We start from the raw sequence: 21,183 nt of genomic DNA on the forward strand, positions 1-21,183 counted from the left end.
ATAATCATACTTTGTTACGACCGTTCGCGGTGAGACGCGTTCGCTAGGAAAACGCGTCAGCGAGAGGCGTAAATTCTCGCTACGATTATGTTAATCGACGCCGCGAAATAGTCGTTCCCCTGTTTCGGTTAAGATAACTGTTACGACCGTTCGCGGAGAGACGCGGTCGCGAGGAAAACGCGTCAGCGAGAGGCGTAAATTCTCGCTACGATTCGGTGAATCGACGCCGCGAAGTAGTCGTTCCCCTGTTTCGGTTAAGATAACAGAGGTGGTTGATTGAATATGACACAGTAGTAAGTTATATTTCACCGTTTATTCCACAACTTCTAACGAGGATAGTTACACTGGTGCGTGTGTACGAGATGATTGAGTGACTGATCTGCGGGTGTGTCTACCCGCTCGAAGGATGTTGACCGTTCGAAGGATGTAGAATCAGTGGTCTTGGGAAACGATGCTGTCTCGGAGGAAGGCTAAGGATCAGTGTCTAGCGCACGGGACCATCGGATTTGTTCGTGCCGATGTTATTTAGGAGAGCGAGGGATTAGCCTTCGTTTTTAATTGCTCAAACGAAGGGTCTTAACTGCCCTCGAGAGAAAGTGATTAATGGGGGGAAAGTTGCCGCGTGCGTGACAAAAAAACAACTTTCCCTTGTCCTACCGTGGTAGACAATAGTGTTTAGAAACTCCTCGGGACCAGATGTTTGTTTTGTTTAAAGGACCTTTTCTCGTAAATCTATGATTTATGGACGGTGCTTAAGGCTAATGAGGGTACGCCGTGCGGAAGAGCGGACCTCTGGTGTCCGTCTGGCCCGCGGTGTGTGAACTGGGCCAGGCAGAGAGTCGCGCGGCGTAACAATAACAGAGGTGGTATAATGAATGTAACACTGTATTAACAGGTTAACATAGAATAATATATTTTACAATAATATGATGAATATATTACAGAAATTTGACTCGACTTTGCGTTCTCTCTAGATAAATTCGTTTGCTCGTCATATTTGTCGAAGTGTCACGTTTGACTCGTCAGAAGGAACTGATCGCCCTTCGATTATTCCTTTGTCTCATTTGGAAGACGACCCCCACTATGCACGGGTCACGCCACCGCTTGCGCCTATGATCACGTATGCCTCTTCTTGTGTGAAAAACGTAACGGTCAAAAATCGACGTTTCTAGAGCTCGCTGCTTGGCGACAACTATGCTCTTGTCACGGTGGTCATGAGAACGCAACGAAAGGATGGTTATGCTTCACATACCTTGGTCAGCAAAATGATGGCTAAGCAGTAATAGAAACCCTATGTGACCGGCATCCAGCGATAGCCCCTCCACAGGAGCCGGGTCCTTGATATAAAAAAGTACCTCTCGAGTCGTTGTAAGAACATTCTTTTCTGTGCTGTTTGACCATTCTGTATTGTTACTCTGTCAGTGTTCAATAAATTTTCTAATAACAATCAAAATTTAAGTACGAATTTCTCACCTTGCGTGCGGAACGTGAAATTACCCCGAATCGACGTGACACTCTCGTCGATACATTGTATATGATCCGGCGGGCAGATAAGATGGTCTGCCTGCGACGTTGTAGGACCGCGAGCGACGGTTGGAAAATACAGCCAGTGGTGAGCCTCGTGGCGTAACATCCTTCATATAAAATTGTTACCTTTATCCAATGCATACCACCTCTCTCCTCCTCTTTAAAAAAATGGCCTTTTTGAACTTAATGTCTCCCAAAAACGTATTTAGCAGAAAGGATACGACATCTATAACGATCCAATTAGAAACTACCAGAGCATGTGTATCTTAAGCGGATCCTTAAACGTGGATTAAACGCGTTCTCTATCCAATCCTGGCTGAAACATAATTACTCGCACCCCCAGTAACCCACCTCTAAGTCATTCCAATCAACGTACCATACGAACACGAATCCAACGCGTTCCAGGAATACAAACAACTGCCTGTAGCTGTTTAGCTGTACACTACGAGTATAATTATTTCGGGTACTCCTCCAGTACAAAACAGACACCCAAACGACAATATTTCAACACAAAAATATTTAATGCAATAGTTATAAAAGCATGATACTTAATACCGCGCTTGACATCATTTATAAGCAAAAATAAATTTCTTCAAACAAATTTCAAGTTAAATCTTTAGCTTGTGTAATTATATCAAACTTGCTCAATTAACAACGAGCATTTTCCATCGTGTTTTGACAACTGACTCATCGATGATGTTTTTCCTTGGAATTGAAAAAGTAATGTGCATAATTTTGTCCTCCGTCCACACTCAAAATACTATCTACATGCTATAATTAGGGATTCAATTTTATAATACGTTGCCTCACTTTCCATCACTGCTTTCCTACTATCAGTCACTTGAACTGTAATATAAACCAGTCTTTTATTTCCTATACTATTCTGCATCCCATTTATCAGGAACAATACATTTTATTTGTTAATTTAATAACATGCGAAGTTCCTCATTTGTCCTAACATCAATCAATGGATAAGTGAATTGAAATCTGTAAATATAAGTATCTAGTAATACGACTTCCGAACCGACGTAATTTGTTACGTCGCGTAACACTCTACCTAGCCCAGGCCACACACCGCGGGCAAGATGGCAACCAGATGTCTTCGGATACTCACTGCGTACGCTCAATAGTCTCAAGTACCTTCCATAAATCTCAGGAATTTCCTAGTCGAGGTCCTTCAAACTGAACAAACGTCTGTTTCCGAAGCATTTCTAAAGACCTTTGTCTACTACGGCTTGACAAGGGAAGTTTTTCTCACGTATGATGCAACTTTCCTTCCACTAACCACTTTCTCTCGAGGGCGGTTAAGACCCTTCGATTAACCAATTAACAACGAAGCCTATTTCCCTCACTCTCTTAACTAAAATCGTCACCAACAAATCCGATGGCCCCGTGGGCTAGACACACCCATCCTTAGCTTTCCTCCGTCACAGCATCCTCTCCGAACCACACTGATTTTACATCCTTCGAACTGTCAACATCCTTTGACCGGGAATACACCCGTAGATCAGTCACTCACTCATCTCGTACATACGCACCAGCGTAACTGTCTTCTTTACAAGTTGTCAGAATAAACGGTGATATATAACTTACTATACTGTTTCATATTCATTTCACCACCTCTGTTATCTTAACCGAAACAGGGGGAACGACGATTTCGCGGCGTCGATTAACCGAATCGTAGCGAGAACTTACGCCTCTCGCTGACGCGTTTTCCTCGCGACCGCGTCTCTCCGCGAAGGGTCGTAACATTTGGTCCTTCGAGCCGGATTCAGGGTCAAGTGAAAAGTGCACACCAGTGACACCCACTATGACACAGTGCCACGTGAATCCAACACAACCAGCAGCGGAATCGTTACCACCCCAGCGAGGTCAGTAACGTCAAGGGCCGTCACCTTCGAAGAGGTATAATCCGGTGGTTGAAACGCAACCACACAGCCTCCTGCCGCAACTGGACAATCGTCAACAGAAGTAAGTTATAACCACTCCGTTCCCAATTATATAACAAATAATGACAACCGGAAACGAACTTGCTGCCTTGCGTCGACGCCGGGGCCAATATACCGGCCACTTTACACGCTTATCAAAAAAACTGGACGTAATCGAACAATCCGGCTGTCCGCGAGCGGCCAAGTTTATCCAAATCAAAAATCGTCTGGAAATCTATGAGACGGAGCTCCGCGTCATTTAAAACGAGACTGTGAGCATAGACGAGGAAGCGAGCGAGCGCGGCCTTGAAATAGCAGACGAGTACAAAAAATTAGTACTCCGAGTAACCAATCAGTTAAACCACATACGACTAACTACGACGTCACAATCGACCAACGACGAATCAGCTGCCGGTCGCGAGACTGCTTCGCTTAAATTACCGGAGAATCATTTTCCGGGACATAATGCGATGACGCCACCTTCGCCATTGCCACAAGGGCCCACGGATGAAGTACCCACCATGGCGAATTCACAACCACCAGAATATAGCAGCAACACGTCTATCAGTTTCCTGGGAAACAATAATAATCTAAACAGCAACGCTATTCAGACTCCGCCGACGGAGAAGATCGCATCGACTCGAACGCCGATCGCGTCGCGAGTCACGCGTAGCTCATTGCATGACACCTGCAGCTCATCACCTACACGCGACTTGACGACAACCAAGTTCGCGTCCGCATTATCTCGACCGTCCTACCCAAGGACAGTGTTAGGGAAGTGATACATTTACACTGTACATGAGAGTGTGTGTGTAAGGGTCAGATGGCGTCCAGGTCTTAGTTGAGACAAAAGACTGCCGTTAGAAGATTCTGGATAGTCGGTTGGCGACAAGCGTGCGTGCAAGACGTTCTTCAGAGTGTAATATAGATGTATAGCTGTTGTGTGTGAAATATAGTCAATTATTTGTATTTCCAAATCCTCGAATTTCCTTAACATGGTAGCAGAGCGTGGTTACTAGTTTTGCAAGATATGTAGTGCGTGGTTACGATCTTGCGAGTGAGTTTTCAGTAAAGAAAAAAAAACTGTCAGAGGAAAAATATACTTCCAGCACGTAGGAGCGCTTGAGTAAGAAAAGAAAAAAAAGAAGAATCAATTAAAATGGAGAGATCGGAAATCATGATACCTATATTCGATGGTGAGGATTATGAAATGTGGAAGCAAAGAATCACGATGTTTCTCAAATATAAGGAATGCGAGGTTGTTACAACTAGAATGAAGAACGAAAGAGACGATGAAGACTGGGACAAAAAGGATTTGAAGGCGATAAATATAATTTATAGTGCAATATCGAACAGACAATTGGAGTATGTTAGGGAAGGAAAAACGGCGTATGATATAATAAAAAGGTTCGATGAAATGTACTTGAAAGTGTCGACGGCACTGCAGATCGTATGCAGAAGGAGATTGGAAAACATAAGACTGGAGAACTACAGTGATTCAGCATCATTCTTTAACGATTTCGAAAAATTAATAAACGAATTAAAAAGTGCGGGCGCACAAGTAAGTGAGAGGGAAATGCTGAATTACATGCTGAATACGTTACCCGAAGAATACAGCTACATAGCGGACATAATAGACGCATTGAAAGAAGAGAATCAAACGGTAGCGTATGTGAAAAATAAAATAGAAATAGCAGAGAAGAAAAATAAATCCAATCGAGGAGAAAGACAAACCAACGCCTTTTCTGCAAAAAAGGAAGGATGCTTCAGATGTGGAAGATTAGGACACTTTGCGAGAGAGTGTCAAAATGGCGTCCAAGCGGGAAGCAGTAACGGCTATTGGCATGGGCCAACACGTGGTCGAAACAGAGGAAGAGGGAACAAAGGCAATACGAGCAGGGGACGTGGAAACTTTCATCGTCAATCAACAACCGGCACGGGCGAGCATGGAAACTCAAGAGCAGGCATATGGATAGCAACGGCGCACGCAGCAAACAGCAGTGAGACGAATGAAATAAGTAAGAACGAAATAGTGTGGCTATTAGGTAGCGGTTGTACCGATCACATAATTAATGATATAAATTATTTTGATAAATCTATCGACCTAAAAGAACCGGTAAATATATATTTAGGCGATAATAGACCGATAAAAGCGACAAAAGTTGGGAATGTTATAAGTTATTTTGAAGCATTCGGAAAACAAAATAAAATAAATATGAGGAAAGTATTTTACGCGAAAGAAATGTCCGCAAATTTGATTAGTTTAGGTAAACTAACAGACAATAAGAATACAGTTATTTCCAAAGGAAATATTGCGAAAGTAATAGATGAGGATAATAAACTTACAGCTGTAGCGTTCAAAGAGAATGGGACATATAGAATAAAAAGTATTGTGGCGGCACGGGCCACGGAACTTTTCAACGGCTCCGGATGCAAAGCGCGACGCCGCCAAAGCGCAACACCGACGTGCCCAATGTACCATCGATATCTTCACACTCTTTCCGCCGAATTCTCGGAAGAGCATACACGTGCCAGCACTGGCAGCACATCTAATGAATGCACGCTAGTGGGGGATATCGATGGGCTACGAAGGGAAGAATCTGCGCGATCCGAAACAAAAGCAGAGTCAGTCTGTCTTGCGCCATTAAATGTGTAACTCCTCGGTACTATTTGCATAGCAACGCGTCGAATGATCTCTCGGTGTCTATCGTTATTTGTTAGTTGTTACCTGTTGTCTGTTAAGTGTAATTGTTAGTTGTTAATTGTTAACTCTGATTGTTGATTAGTTCTAATTAAACTATTGTTCGTTAAAAACACCAAGAGTAGTTCCTTACGCACCTATCACCATACCACCTCAAACTGGTGACCCCGACGTGATTTAACGTGACATTTATTGAAAGAGGTGACCGTGATAGTGCTATCGTTTTTAACCACCGATTTTGAGTGCACCGCGACGATGGAAAGTAATACACAGGGAACCATAGCCAGCCGGGTGATCAGCATGTCTCCACTGCTGCCCACGAACACGGCGGCACGGTTTGCCCTTCTGGAGAGACAATTCGAGGCAGCGCGAATTAGGGAAGACACCATTAAGTACGTGACGCTGGCAAAATGCCTCAACGATCAACAGCTCCAGGACGTCGAAGACCTAATGACGAACCCTCCAGACATCGGACGCTACGAGAAATTAAAACATGCGCTCATTCGCAAATTATCCGATACGGACGCGACCCGGATAAAGAAGTTGGTGGAAAGCGAGGAGATGGGAGATAGAAAGCCATCCCAGTTTTACCAACACTTAAAAAAACTCTCCAGCCCCTCCACGCCCGATGATTTTACCCTCACGCTGTGGAGGAACCGATTACCCGCCCGCATCAGGCGTATCCTCGCGGCAGTCGACGATTCGGACCCAGAAAGGTTATTGCGGCAGGCGGACCTGATCGCTGAAGAATTCACGGAGGATTTTCAGCGCACCGCCCGGGTAACGGCAGTAATGGACCCACCAGCGCAAAACGCTGGAGTATACGAACCAATGGCCGCCGCAATCAACGTGTTGAGAGAGCAAATATCGCAGTTGCAGGCACAGATGAACGCGTTCAGCATGATTAATCATCGTCGACCACGATCACGATCACGCTCGCGTTCGCGATACCACCGACGTTCGCGCTCGCGAGATCGGCCACGGCAAGACGGTCTGTGTTTCTATCATGCAAAGTTCGAAGAACGCGCGAGGAGCTGTCGTTTCCCATGCACGTGGAAGTCGGGAAACAAGACCAGCCGTCCGTAGACGCGGCAGACGACGACGGCCTGAGTTCCCGCCGCATCTTCGTTACGGACAAGGGAACGAAGATCTCTTTCCTTGTAGACACCGGCGCCGACATCAGCGTATACCCCCGCAGTAAAATCCATAGGTACGTCAGGAAAAACGCGTAGGAACTATTCGCGGCCAACGGGACGCGCATCGCAACGTATGGTACCACTGCGATTGGCCTTAACCTGTCCCTAAGACGAGCCTTCAAGTGGAACTTCGTAATTGCTGACGTTCAAACGCCTATCATAGGCGTAGATTTTTTAAGCCATTATGGGTTGCTCGTGGACCCGCGAAACAAACGACTCCTCGACACGACAACCCAATTATCAACAAGGGGATATGCTGCCACGACGGAAGAAATATCCATCAAAACCGTAATCGGCGAATCGGTCTACCATCGACTTTTGGCGAAGTTTCCGGATCTAACTCGTCCACCGGCCTTCGGACGAGAGAAAATCCGACACAGTGTGGTACACCATATTGAAACCACACCCGGGCCACCCGTCTACAGTAAACCTCGACGTCTCGCACCGGATCGTCTCAAGCAAGTCAAGGCGGATTTCGCAACAATGATCGAGCAAGAAGTGATGCGGCCATCGAAGAGTCCATGGGCATCACCCCTGCATGTCGTCCCAAAGAAGGACGGAAGTCTACGACCATGCGGCGACTATCGTGCGTTGAACGCTCGCACCATACCCGACAGGTACTCCCCACCACACATCGAAGATTTCGCGCAACATCTGTACGGTAAGCGTGTCTACTCAAAAATCGACCTTGTCCGCGCTTACCACCAAATCCCGATCGCGCCAGAAGACGTTAAGAAAACCGCGATCACGACACCTTTCGGACTTTTCGAAGCAACCAACATGATGTTTGGGCTTCGAAACGCCGCGCAAACGTGTCAAAGATTCGTTGACGAAATTACCCGTGGTCTGGACTTCGTGTTCGCTTACATAGACGATTTCTTAATCGCATCCGAAACCGAAGAACAACATCGCGAACACCTTCGGATTTTGTTTGAACGCTTAAACGAGTATGGCGTAGTCATCAACCCAGTAAAGTGCGAATTCGGTGTGAACGAAATCACATTCTTGGGACACACCGTAAACGCCGACGGGATAAAGCCGCTAGCCGAATGCGTTGACGCTATTGTAGAAGTACCGCTCCCCGGGACCGTTAAAGCACTACGCAGGTACCTCGGTATGATTAATTTCTACCGACGTTTCATACCGGGGGCCGCAAAAATTTTTCAACCCCTAAACGACCTATTAAAAGGAGGAAAAAAGGGCAACGCGCCCATCAAATGGACAGAGCAATCCGAAGCCAGCTTCCGCGAGTCGAAACGCGCCCTCGCTAACGCCACGATGTTAGCGCATCCGATACCTGGCGCACCTGTTAGCCTCGCGGTAGACGCATCCGACTATGGAATAGGAGCGGTCCTCCAGCAACGCGTCAACGACTCTTGGCAGCCGTTAGGTTTCCTTACCAAACCGTTGAACTCCGCGCAGCGAAAGTACAGCGCGTACGACCGCGAATTACTCGCTATGTACACTGCGGTAAAGCGGTTTCGACACGCCATTGAAGGGAGAAATTTTATAATTTACACCGATCATAAACCCCTTACATATGCGTTCAACCAAGATCCTGATAAGTGTTCGCCGCGACAATTCCGGCAACTAGATTACATCGGACAATTCACTACCGACATAAGATATATCAAGGGGTTAGACAATAATGTTGCCGACGCTCTGTCACGCATCGAAGCGATAGGAAAGTCTGTGGACCATCGAGCTCTCGCCGCCGCGCAAGAAGCCGACAAAGAACTAAGAAACATCGTCAACTCCGGTACATCCGCGCTACGGTTAAAGAAAATACGTTTCCCCGATCACGACGTAGAAATATATTGCGACGTATCGGGTGACTTTGTACGACCGTACGTACCGAAATCCTTGCGGCGCGACGTATTTAATTCGCTCCATGGACTTTCCCATCCAGGGATACGTGCCACTCAAAACCTGGTGACGACGCGTTTCGTCTGGCCGTCCATAAACAAGGACTCCCGAAATAGGACACGACAATGTATCCCGTGTCAACAATGTAAAGTCACCAGGCACGTATCCTCACCCGTCGGAACATTCGGAGAATTAGCGGGCCGTTTCGAACACTTACACATAGACATTATCGCGATGCCATATTCAAAAGGCTACCGATATTGTCTAACGTGTATCGACCGTATTTCGCGTTGGCCCGAAGCCATTCCCATCGCCGACATGGAGGCGGCAACCGTCGCTTCGGCTCTCCTTTCCACGTGGATATCTCGTTTCGGCGTGCCTTTAAAAATAACGACCGATCAAGGACGCCAGTTCGAGTCGAACCTATTTAACGAACTATGCCGGTTGCTCGGCATCAGACATTTGCGCACGACAGCCTATCACCCCGCGTCCAACGGGATGGTAGAGCGCCTCCACCGACAACTAAAAGCAGCAATCGAATGCCACGATACGAGCAACTGGGTGGATATCTTGCCGAAAGTTCTATTAGGCATACGAACAGCTATTAAAGAGGACCTAAACGCGACGGCAGCCGAAATGGTTTATGGCACCGGCATACGATTGCCGGCAGAATTTTTTATACCGCCTAAACAACAGGCCAATTCGGAATTCGCAAGTCGCCTAAAAGACCGCATAGGAAAAATCAGACCTCATCCAATTACGCGACACGGCGAAAAGAGAACCTTCGTGTTCCGCGACCTCGAAACATCGCCTTATGTATTTCTGCGTCGCGACGCCATCGGAGACCCCTTACAACCACCCTACGACGGGCCGTATCAGGTTATAGAGCGAGGAAAAAAGACCTTCACTATTAAAATAAATAATAAAAACGTAATAGTGTCCATAGACCTATTGAAACCCGCATTTCTATTTAACGATAATATTGAACACCATAGCATGGAAAGGCGCAATGTATCAATACCGCCCGGTGCCCGAAACGAACAAAGCGAAGGGGACTCAAGAGTTCATCACACCACACGCGCGGGCAGGAGAGTTCGATTTCCTGATTGGTTTCAGGCGGGTCTCGGATAGGCGTTAGGAGCCGGCGAACGTGCACCCTTGCCTGTAACATTTATATATTTTTCATTTATATAGCGTTATCACTGGTAAGGGGGTACTGTGGCGGCACGGGCCACGGAACTTTCAACGGCTCCGGATGCAAAGCGCGACGCCGCCAAAGCGCAACACCGACGTGCCCAATGTACCATCGATATCTTCACACTCTTTCCGCCGAATTCTCGGAAGAGCATACACGTGCCAGCACTGGCGGCACATCTAATGAATGCACGCTAGTGGGGGATATCGATGGGCTACGAAGGGAAGAATCTGCGCGATCCGAAACAAAAGCAGAGTCAGTTTGTCTTGCGTCATTAAATGTGTAACTCCTCGGTACTATTTGCATAGCAACGCGTCGAATGATCTCTCGGTGTCTATCGTTATTTGTTAGTTGTTACCTGTTGTCTGTTAAGTGTAATGGTTAGTTGTTAATTGTTAACTCTGATTGTTGATTAGTTCTAATTAAACTATTGTTCGTTAAAAACACCAAGAGTAGTTCCTTACGCACCTATCACCATACCACCTCAGTATATTGAAAGGGAAGAAGCACTTAGTAAACAGCGCCGAACGTAGTGGTATGAGTAAAAAGGAATGATGGCATAAATATTAAATACTTGGCGTAAATTTATGGCGTAAATTTTAAATACTTAAAGATTTTGGGTAAAGAGCAGCTAGTGACTGGCATACCTAATGAATTTGAAAAGGAACTTTTGAAATGTAGGGTGTGTATAGAAAGCAAAATGCATAACTTACCTTTCAAAAATAATCGAACTAAGGCTAGGGAAATAATGGAAATTATTCATACGGACGTATGTGGTCCCTTTAAGACTACCGGATTCAATGGAGAAAAATATTTTATTTCATTTATCGATGATTATAGTAAAATAACTAGGATCTATTGTATAAAATCAAAAGATGAGGTCTTTGATTCTTTCGTACAGTTCGTAAATGAAGCCGAAAATTTAACGGGCAAGAGGTTAAAAATATTAAGATGCGATAATGGCAAAGAATATTTAAATAATCGAATTTATAAATTTGCTAGGGATAAAGGTATAAGAATAAATAATTGCCCAACATACGTACATGAATTAAACGGGACAGCGGAAAGGTATAATAGAACAGTGATGGATATGGCGCGTTGCTTGTTAGCGGAAGCGAAAGTACATAAAAGGTACTGGCCGGAAATAGTTTGTACAGCGGTATACTTGAAAAATCGAATATTAGCGAATACTATAGAGAGAAAGACACCATTTGAAATATTCTTCGGGAGAAAACCAAGTGTTAAAAATCTACATCTATATGGAAGTAAAGTTTTTGTAAGAAGGCCAGAACAAAAAAGAGTTTCCAAATGGGACAAGAAGGCAGATATGGGAATTCTATTAGGATATAGTGAAGAAGGATACAGAGTCTTATTAGGTGGAAAAATAACAATAGCTAGACATGTAGAGGTCATAGAGACAGACACTTAATGTATCGGTTTTGAGGAAAACTCATTGGAGGCAGATTAGAGAAATGATAGCGAAGATAACTATTCATTGGATGGTATGGATAAGGAAGAGTTAGAAGGTAGGGAAGATGAAAATGATAGTAGTACTGAAAGCTCAAACACTACTAGGAGATCTACACGTATTAAGAAAACTCCAGTAAGGTATCCAGAAAAGGAAAATATTTGCGAGATTCATGCAAATTAATGTAAAGTAGATGTCCCTCGTACATTTGAGGAGGCGATTTGTTGCGAAAATAATGAAGTTTGGAAACAGGCTATGGATAAGGAAATAGAATGTCTCTATAAGAATAAAACTTGGAAATTGGTAGAAATGGTTAAAGGCAAAGAAGTATTAGATGTAAAATGGGTTTACACGAAAAAATCAGAGGACAGGTATAAGGCTAGATTAGTGGTAAGGGGATTTCAACAAAGAAACGTAGCCGATGACATATATTCTCCAGTGGCGAGTAATCAGACCTTTAAGATATTGCTATCATATTGTTGTCAAAATAGATTAATAATTGAGCAAATGGATGTAGAAACTGCCTTTTTAAATGGTGAAGTAACCTCGGAGGTATATGTAAATCAACCAAAGGGATATGCGGACGGAACGAATAGAGTTTGTAAATTATTGAAAGCGCTTTATGGGTTAAAAGAAAGTCCGAGAGACTGGTATGAGTGTTTTGATAAGTATGTGACGAGATTAGGTTTTAAGAAAAACAATATAGAGCTGTGCCTATATACTTATGGAGAGGGAGAAAATGTTGTTTATTTGTTAATATACGTAGACGATTTGTTGATTTGTGGTAAAAACGAAGGGAAGATACAAAGTGTAAAAAAAATTATTAACTGATAAATTTGAAATGAAAGATTTAGGTGAAGTAAAAGAATATCTTGGAATTAATATAGAGTATGATTATTTAAAAAATGAAATGAGATTAAGCCAAAAGAAATACATAGAATCATTAGCAAACAAATATAAATTACATAATAGCAAATTGTACTGTACACCTATGGAGACCAACTTAAAAATTGAAAAAGCTGAGATAAATGGAGAGGACATTGGATACAAGAATTTAATTGGCGCATTGCTGTATATTAGTGTAAATACCAGACCCGATATAAGTTATAGTGTGAATTACCTGAGTAGATTTCAAGATTGTTGTAACGAGACACATTTTAAATATGCCTTGCGAATATTGAAATATTTGTACCGGACTAGAGATTTAGGGCTACATTATAAAAGAAATGAAAAGTGCGAAACGATAGATTGTTATGTGGACGCTGATTGGGCAGGAGATTATATAGATAGGAAATCGACTTGTGGGTATGTAATTAGATTGTATGGAAATGTAATTGGATGGAAGTCTAAAAAACAAAGGTGTGTGACAAAAGCCTCGACGTATGCAGAGTATGTTACTCTATCGGAAGCGGTGAGCGAAATAATGACTATCAGAGAACTAATTAAAATCTTCGATGTAAATGTAGACGATAACCCTGTAAAAATCTATGAGCATAACACTGGAGTAATGAGTATAGCAAAATACGGAACTTTTACAAAAAATTCTAAACACATTGAAGTTCATTACCACTACGTTCACGAGTACGTAAAGGAAAATAAGATAAACATAATAAAAGTAAGTACAGAAGAAAACACTGCGGATATTTTTACGAAGACACTGTGTAGAGAGAAATTTGAAAGGTTTAGGTCATGGATGAATGTAAAATAAGAGAAATGTAAATAAAGCGATAAATGGTAAATATTTTGTTAATTCGACAAGTATGTAAATAAAATTAAGTGTACAGTATAAATGTAAGGAGGCGTATTAGGGAAGTGATACATTTACACTGTACATGAGAGTGTGTGTGTGGAAGGGTCAGAGGGCGTCCAGGTCTTAGGTGAGACAAAAGACTGACGTTAGAAGATTCTGGATAGTCGGTTGGCGACAAGCGTGCATGCAAGACGTTCTTCAGAGTGTAATATAGATGTATAGCTGTTGTGTGTGAAATATAGTCAATTATTTGTATTTCCAAATCCTCGAATTTCCTTAACAGACACAAACAACCTTGAAGGTGACAACCTTCAACGAGCCTTCGGACCTGAAGAAAGAGAAGGTCTCACTAGGCGACAAATCGATTCAGAAAGTAATCTCCCCCAATCTGTTACAGAACGTTCATGACTCTTTGACCCTAGTTCACAACCTAGAAAGTAACGGGTTGTGTCCCATCCAGGACAGCAACAAGGTCAACGTCGAGTCGAAACCTACTGTAAAGGCTTGGAAATCCACTGTGAACAAACCATCCAGGGGCAGTGTTTCTTCGGCCAATACTTACACGATGGATGTCCAACACAACGTATCGACGTCCAATCATCTCTCTTACATTACGTCATCTGCACCACCCCAGATTAGAAACATTGCATCGGACAGTCACACTCCGAGACGTAACATGAAGACTCCTCCTTCGGCACCTCAGACATGTGCTACGCCTGCAATTAGTCCTACTCAGAATAATTTCAGCATTATTAATACCATGACTAATCACTCAAATGTTGTCGGTAATTTACAGAACATTCTATCTGATCCCAACGATTCTCTACTGAGTTCACAGAGCGCCGTACCGAACTAGTCGCGTATCATAAACATCTCACTGGAGTCACCCGTGGCTCCAAAAACGCCAATATACTCTCCAACACCAAGGCAAGTCACAGTCACGACGTCCAACGGTCATTCTCCACCGAGGATCATCACTAAGAGAATGCGATTCGAGCGGGTCATCGGGGGGAGTCCAGCCTCCCAATGAACCTCAAAACTCCGCACCGCGCTTGATGAATCTTCACAAAGCACCACCGACGTTCCCTTCAACGACACTTCCTGGGCCGAGGTGTTTAACGACACTTCCTGGGCCGAGGTGTTTAACGACACTTCCAGAAGCAAGATCCACGACACTTCCTGGGTCGTGAATTTCACCTGGAAATCGCTCGGCATCGACGAGGAAGACGGCGATCTAGACTACAAGGGAGACAACGTGCCATCCAGGCAACGGCCCTTCGGCCGCATCGCCAAGTTCACCCTGGGGACGACAGCATCATCCGGACGGCTGTTGTTCACACGGCAAGGAGCATCTTGGATCGAGGTGCCACGCAGCTCGTCCTACGCTCCTGGGCGAGTCAGACGCCGGACGCCTACGCAAAATAATAGTGAGTCAACAACTAGACGACGGGACGCCTTCTCAATTCTACGGGATCTGAAAAGCCTCGCCACTCCGGCAATATCAGATGAATTAATCCGGACTCTCTGGGAAGGCCGACTCCCTGTGTACGTGCAACGCGTCCTAGCCGCCGTCCAAGATAAGAGGTCCGAAACTCTGACCGCGATCGCCGACAGCATCTACGAAATACGCCCGGAACTAAGACAGGTTGTTGCGGTCAGTACAGACCGAACCACGGCAGGAGGCAATCCAACAACGTACGGCGGAGGGGTGAACGATGCTACGGCTGCCGCCATCAACGAGCTGAAGGAACAAATAACGCAGATACAGGCGCAGGTAAGCGCGTTGACCATCGGGGGCCGCCGGCGACCATTCTCCAGCGCTAAATACCGTCGCCGTTGGCGATCCCGAAGCCCGTCACGGCAAGGTGGCTTATGCCTTTATCATGCGACGTACGGGGAACGCGCGAGAAATTGCACCGAGAAGTGCACTCGCCGTGCACATGGAAATCGGGAAATGGAACCGGCCGTCCGTAAACGCGGCAAACGACGACGATTTGATCTTCCGCTGCATTTTTGTTCTGGATAAAAACACGTGCATCTCGTACTTGGTGGACACCGGCGCAGACATCAGCGTCTACCCGCGCAGCAAAGTGCAGGGACCTGCGATGAAGAGCGAGTACGAGTTGTTCGCGGCTAATGGGGCACGAATTGCGACGTATGGTACAATCGCGATCCACCTCAACCTGTCCCTCCGACGCGCCTTCAAGTGGTATTTTACAGTGGCTGACGTCCAGACACCTATCCTCGGCATGGATTTCCTGAGTCACTACGGGTTGCTCGTGGACCCACGGAACAAAAGATTAATCGACACGACGACCCAGTTATCATCAAAGGGGTACGCCGCCATAGACAACACGCCATCGGTGAAAACTATCTGCGGCGATTCGGTGTACCCCCAATTACTGGCGGAATTCCCGGCCCTCACGCGTCCTCCGTCTTTCGGGAAGGAAAAGGCCCGACACGGCGTAGTACACCACATCGAAACTCCGCCTGGCCCGCCGGTCTACAACAAACACCAACGCCTTGTACCGGACCGCCTCAAGCAGGTGAGAGCTGAATTTGAGTTGATGATAGAACAAGCCGTGATGCGCCCATCGAAAAGCCCGTGGGCATCACCCCTTCACGTTCTGCCCAAAAAGTATGGAAATTTGCGACTATGCGGCGACTACCGAACGTTAAATGTTCGCACGATACCCAACTAAGCAGCGTGCCACCACGGAATTTGCATCCCTGGTCAAGGAACAAATGGAGAAAGTCCGCCCTCAGCAAGAGACACAACACAGGGAAAAGAAATTATTCACTTTCCGCGAATTGGAGTCTTCTCCCTACGTATTCCTGCGACACGACGCAATTAGAGGCCTTTTACAGCCGCCTTACGATGGACCGTTTAGAGTAACGGGAAGAGGCGAGAAAATGTACACCATCAATGTTAACAATCGCGATATAAAAGTTTCCGTCGACCGGCTTAAGCCAGCATTTGTAGTATCAGAGGATCTCGACGCGAAAACCGCCGAAACCCGTGACATACTTATTCCACTAGAACAAATGAACGCTCGCAATGAAAGCGACGTGAACAGCGACAACGAAGGAAACACTAGTAATAGGTATGTTACACGGTCAGGCCGAAGAGTCCGTTTTCCTGATTGGTTACAAGCAGGTTTCGGCTAGGCATCACAAAAGATTACCCACGGGGACTTTCTCGGCAAAGGCAATAAAACGTTGTCACTGGTAGGGGGGTGATGTAGCGGCACAAGAGTTAGAATTAGCTGCATACCATGTTGTTGTTTTGCTTCGGAGTATCAAGACCGTTAGGTCACAGGTATTGCAAGGAGTTATGAACTCCGGGCAGAACAATGGTGCCGCTACATGTAACCGTAAAACAAGACGAATTTGTATCTTTTGACCTCCTTCTGACGATTATGACTAAACGAACGTGATCGCAAACGATTCAGTATAAACTGTGACTAAACGTCTGTATAGATATCGTTTCGCGACAAGATCTGTTTTAAATACACTAACGAGTACACATATTGGTAGTCTCATTATTCGATCCCCTACAGCACTTATTAAGGAAGATAGAGGCCTGTGACAGTATTCAGCTTGGCCAACTTTGAACAGGGCATATTGATAAGCCAGAGTAACTCACATACAAATCTTTTTTCTTTTTTTTTTTACGTGGAGAAATCCTCATGGACACTCCGCTGTTGCAGTAATTGCGTAACAGCAGAGTAGTGTCGGACTCTTACCGACTAAAACTCCACGATGATCACCCGACGCGTATGACAGGGATGCTCCAGGATTCTCTTATGAATTAACTTCAGTTGCACCCCCTTCACGCGTTCTCTAGTTCTAGCCAGTCCTAATATTTCCTAAATATTGAATTGGCGTTAGGGGGGGCCATTACCCCTAGCGCAGTCTCTCCTTATTGATATTCAGTGGAGGCTTGTCTTGTGTGCTTCGACAACTCGCATACAACCTGGTGGTACAAGCTATGAAAACACTTTTCCGGACATGAGAAGACACATTAGCACAGATAACGTACAAAAAGTATTAGAGCCCACCAAATAAGATTTGCTACAATTTGCTGTAGTTCGTCACAATAAGCCTATGAGTATCGCGTGTCAAACGATTTGCGAATTAGTTGATGCTTGGATGTTCAAGATACGGAAGCGCGGAGTGATGAGACGTTTATGTACAACTTGATCATGGTGCAACCCATTCATCAGCCAGAAAACTTCATGCACGATTTTCTAAAAAGAAAGACATTTCCCCCCTTCTTTATGCCGTACCAATCCTCTCTCGTCGTTCCTTATCTCATACAGAGACAGGCCAAATAATGTTGCCGATGACGGCCAACAGCCTGGATACATGTACGGGTCTCTTGCCTGCGACAGAATTTCGTTATGTGTAGTATGCGGGGCAGAAAAGCATTTTTGCCATTAATATGAACTGGAAGATTGCAGAAAAACTGTAAACGTTATCCAAATTTTATTAATTTCATTTCATTTCTTAAAGTCTACAAAACTGTTAATCATCATTAAGCAAATATACAAAATCTTGACGTACAGAATAATGGAGCGAATATTAGAAACGATACTACTAAATCTACAAGCTAAAATGTACTATACAAATTTTCTTCAAACTATAAAACATACAAAGTATATATTTCTGAAAATAAAAAATATCGGATCAAACACTCTTCGAACATACCTCGAACGCTCATTATTACGTATGTTACCAAATCAATACATATAATATAATATATAAACCAAACCAATGAAAGGCGCAGAGACTGGAGAATATGGGGTCCTCGAGCGTGCAGTACGTTTCAGCATCGCTGCAAACACCAACTCCCTCCGCTTGTCCCAATGCCATCTCGTACGGTGAGACTGCAAACAAAAAATATCCATATACACATCAAGATAGTAATGCGATTTCTATTCTTGCAGCACCGAAGTAATACACGGTGCTCCGTAATCGCTCGAGATTCCATTTAGTTGTTGAAATCTCTACGCATTTGGTAGATAAAACGATGCGAGAAATCCTCTTGTCACAGTTAGGTCTTCCAAACCTGATCGCTTGCATTTTTCCCGCTACTTCAGCGTTGTAACGTTACTTTTATTTCTGCCAACTTAGACGCGACATCGTCTAAACTGCCCACTTCAGGACACGATGGCTCCTCCCGGGGATTCTGTTGAGACTGTCCCGGATTTTCCGTGTCCTCACCATTGTAGAGTTCATAATATTTATAATTTACCTTCTTCTTCAAGCATTGTTTTTTAAATTTCTGCCATTTTGAAGCTGCTGATAATCGCCGGATGCGTAAATCATTTTTAGCTTTGGAAAGAGCGCACGTCAGCATTGCTTCAATCCGTAAATCGCGTCTGCGCATTCGGCGACACTTTGATCTTTTGCGGCGAACTTCGTCAGTCCAAGTTAGTAACCGTTCTGTTTCTGGCTTGTTGGCGTTTGTTTTTGAAAGTCCCTTCTTTGTCCTCGCCATGCTTTCTCAACTATTTCACCCAATTATTGAGTAAGTAAAATGTATACCAACCTATATCCAGCTCGTGTTTGTTGTAGAACAAAACAGAAGAGATTCACACAACTGCACACAAAGGATTTGAAACCACCGAGCAAAACACCCTCCTCACAGCACAGTCGTAAGATGACTAAGGGAAGTCTACGCTGCGCGTCTGAAGTCCGCTTTCTATACCCCCTCCCCTGTCTTTATGACGTAGTCTTACGTGCGAAAATGGAAACTAGTTCCGTGTAAAATCTTACGTTGGCCTTACATTCTAAGAATTTTTGAAAAATACTTCAATCCAGTTAATTTTTAAATATATGTGCGACAATTTTAGTGCTAAATTTTATATATTTTGTACATTATATTAAAATTCTTGATTTACAGGAAATAATCAATAGCGCATGAAGGTGTACTGCACGTATTATTTGGCACGTACATTAATGTTGATGCAAAAATAATTATTCCAATGATTTTAAGTTACACATATAATAGATAAAGTAGGCTGTAGACTATGAAATTCGTATGAAATAAGCAGAGAATAGTAACTAAATAAATGTATATGTATATGGAACATAAATCTTGCAAAAATAATATATTAAATTACATTCAAATCAAATATATGAACAATATCTATTGACTTTTATTTATTTTTTTGAAGCACTAGTATCAAATAAAATTGCGTCATTACCAATACAAAAACAATAACGTTGATATAAAAATGTCATCCCGAAACACAGTATGACGTGATACAAGTGTATTATTTTAATTTAAGCAGAAAATATCTAATCATATTTAACAATTTTGAAAAACATACCTCTACTAAACTATCATTACCTTTTCCTATACCATCGGCAAGGCCCTGAACAGCAAGCAGTTCAGCAGTTGTTAAAAAACTAGCCAATTGCTCCCGAACCACATTTACTTCACCCTGATACATAGAATCAACCAATGCAGCCAAATCATCGAAATTTACATTACATTACGAGATAAAAATATGACCTTTTTCATCTTAATGCATATGGAACATAAATCTTGTAAAAATAATATATTAAATTACATTCAAATCAAATATATGAACAAGAACTATTGACTTTTAATTATTTTTTTGAAGCACTAGTATCAAATAAAATTGCGTCATTACGAATACCAAAACAACAACGTTGATATAAAAATGTCATTCCGAAACACAGTTTAACGTGATACAAGTGTATTATTTTAATTTAAGCAGAAAATATCTGATCATATTTAACAATTTTGAAAAACATACCTCTACTAAACTATCATTATCTTTTCCTATACCATCGGCAAGGCCCTGAACAGCTAGCAGTTCAGCAGTTGTTAAAAAACTAGCCAATTGTTCCCGAACCACATTTACTTCACCCTGATACATAACATCAACCAATGCAGCCAAATCATCGAAATTTACATTACATTAAGAGATAAAAATATGACCTTTTTCATCTTAATGTCTCCCAAAAACGGATTTAGCAGAAAGTATACGACATCTATAACGATGCAATTAGAAACCAGAAATACCAGAGCTGTGTATTTTAAGCGGATCTTTAAACGTCGATTAAACGCGTTCTCTACCCAATCCTGGCTGAAACATAATTACTCACACTCCAAGTATCCCACCTCTAAGTCATTCCAATCAACGTACCATGTAAACACGAATCCAACGCGTTCCGGGAATAGAATCAACTGTCTGCAGTTGTTTAGCTGTACACGACGAGTATAATTATTTCGGGTACTCCTCCAGTACAAAACAGACACCCAAACGACAATATTTCAACACAAAAATATTTAAAACAATAGTTATAAAAGCATGATACTTAATACCGCGCTTGACATCAGGTATAAGCAAAAATAAATTTCTTCAAACAAATTTCAAGTTAAATCTTTAGCTTGTGTAATTATATCAAACTTGCTCAATTAACAACGAGCAATTTCCATCGTGTTTTGACAACTGACTTATCGATGATGTTTTTCCTTGGAATTGAAAAAGAAATGTGCATAATTTTGTCCTCC

The sequence above is a fragment of the Bombus vancouverensis genome, chromosome 10 (assembly GCF_051014615.1).
Source record: "Bombus vancouverensis nearcticus chromosome 10, iyBomVanc1_principal, whole genome shotgun sequence".
In the NCBI taxonomy this organism is placed as follows: domain Eukaryota; kingdom Metazoa; phylum Arthropoda; class Insecta; order Hymenoptera; family Apidae; genus Bombus; species Bombus vancouverensis.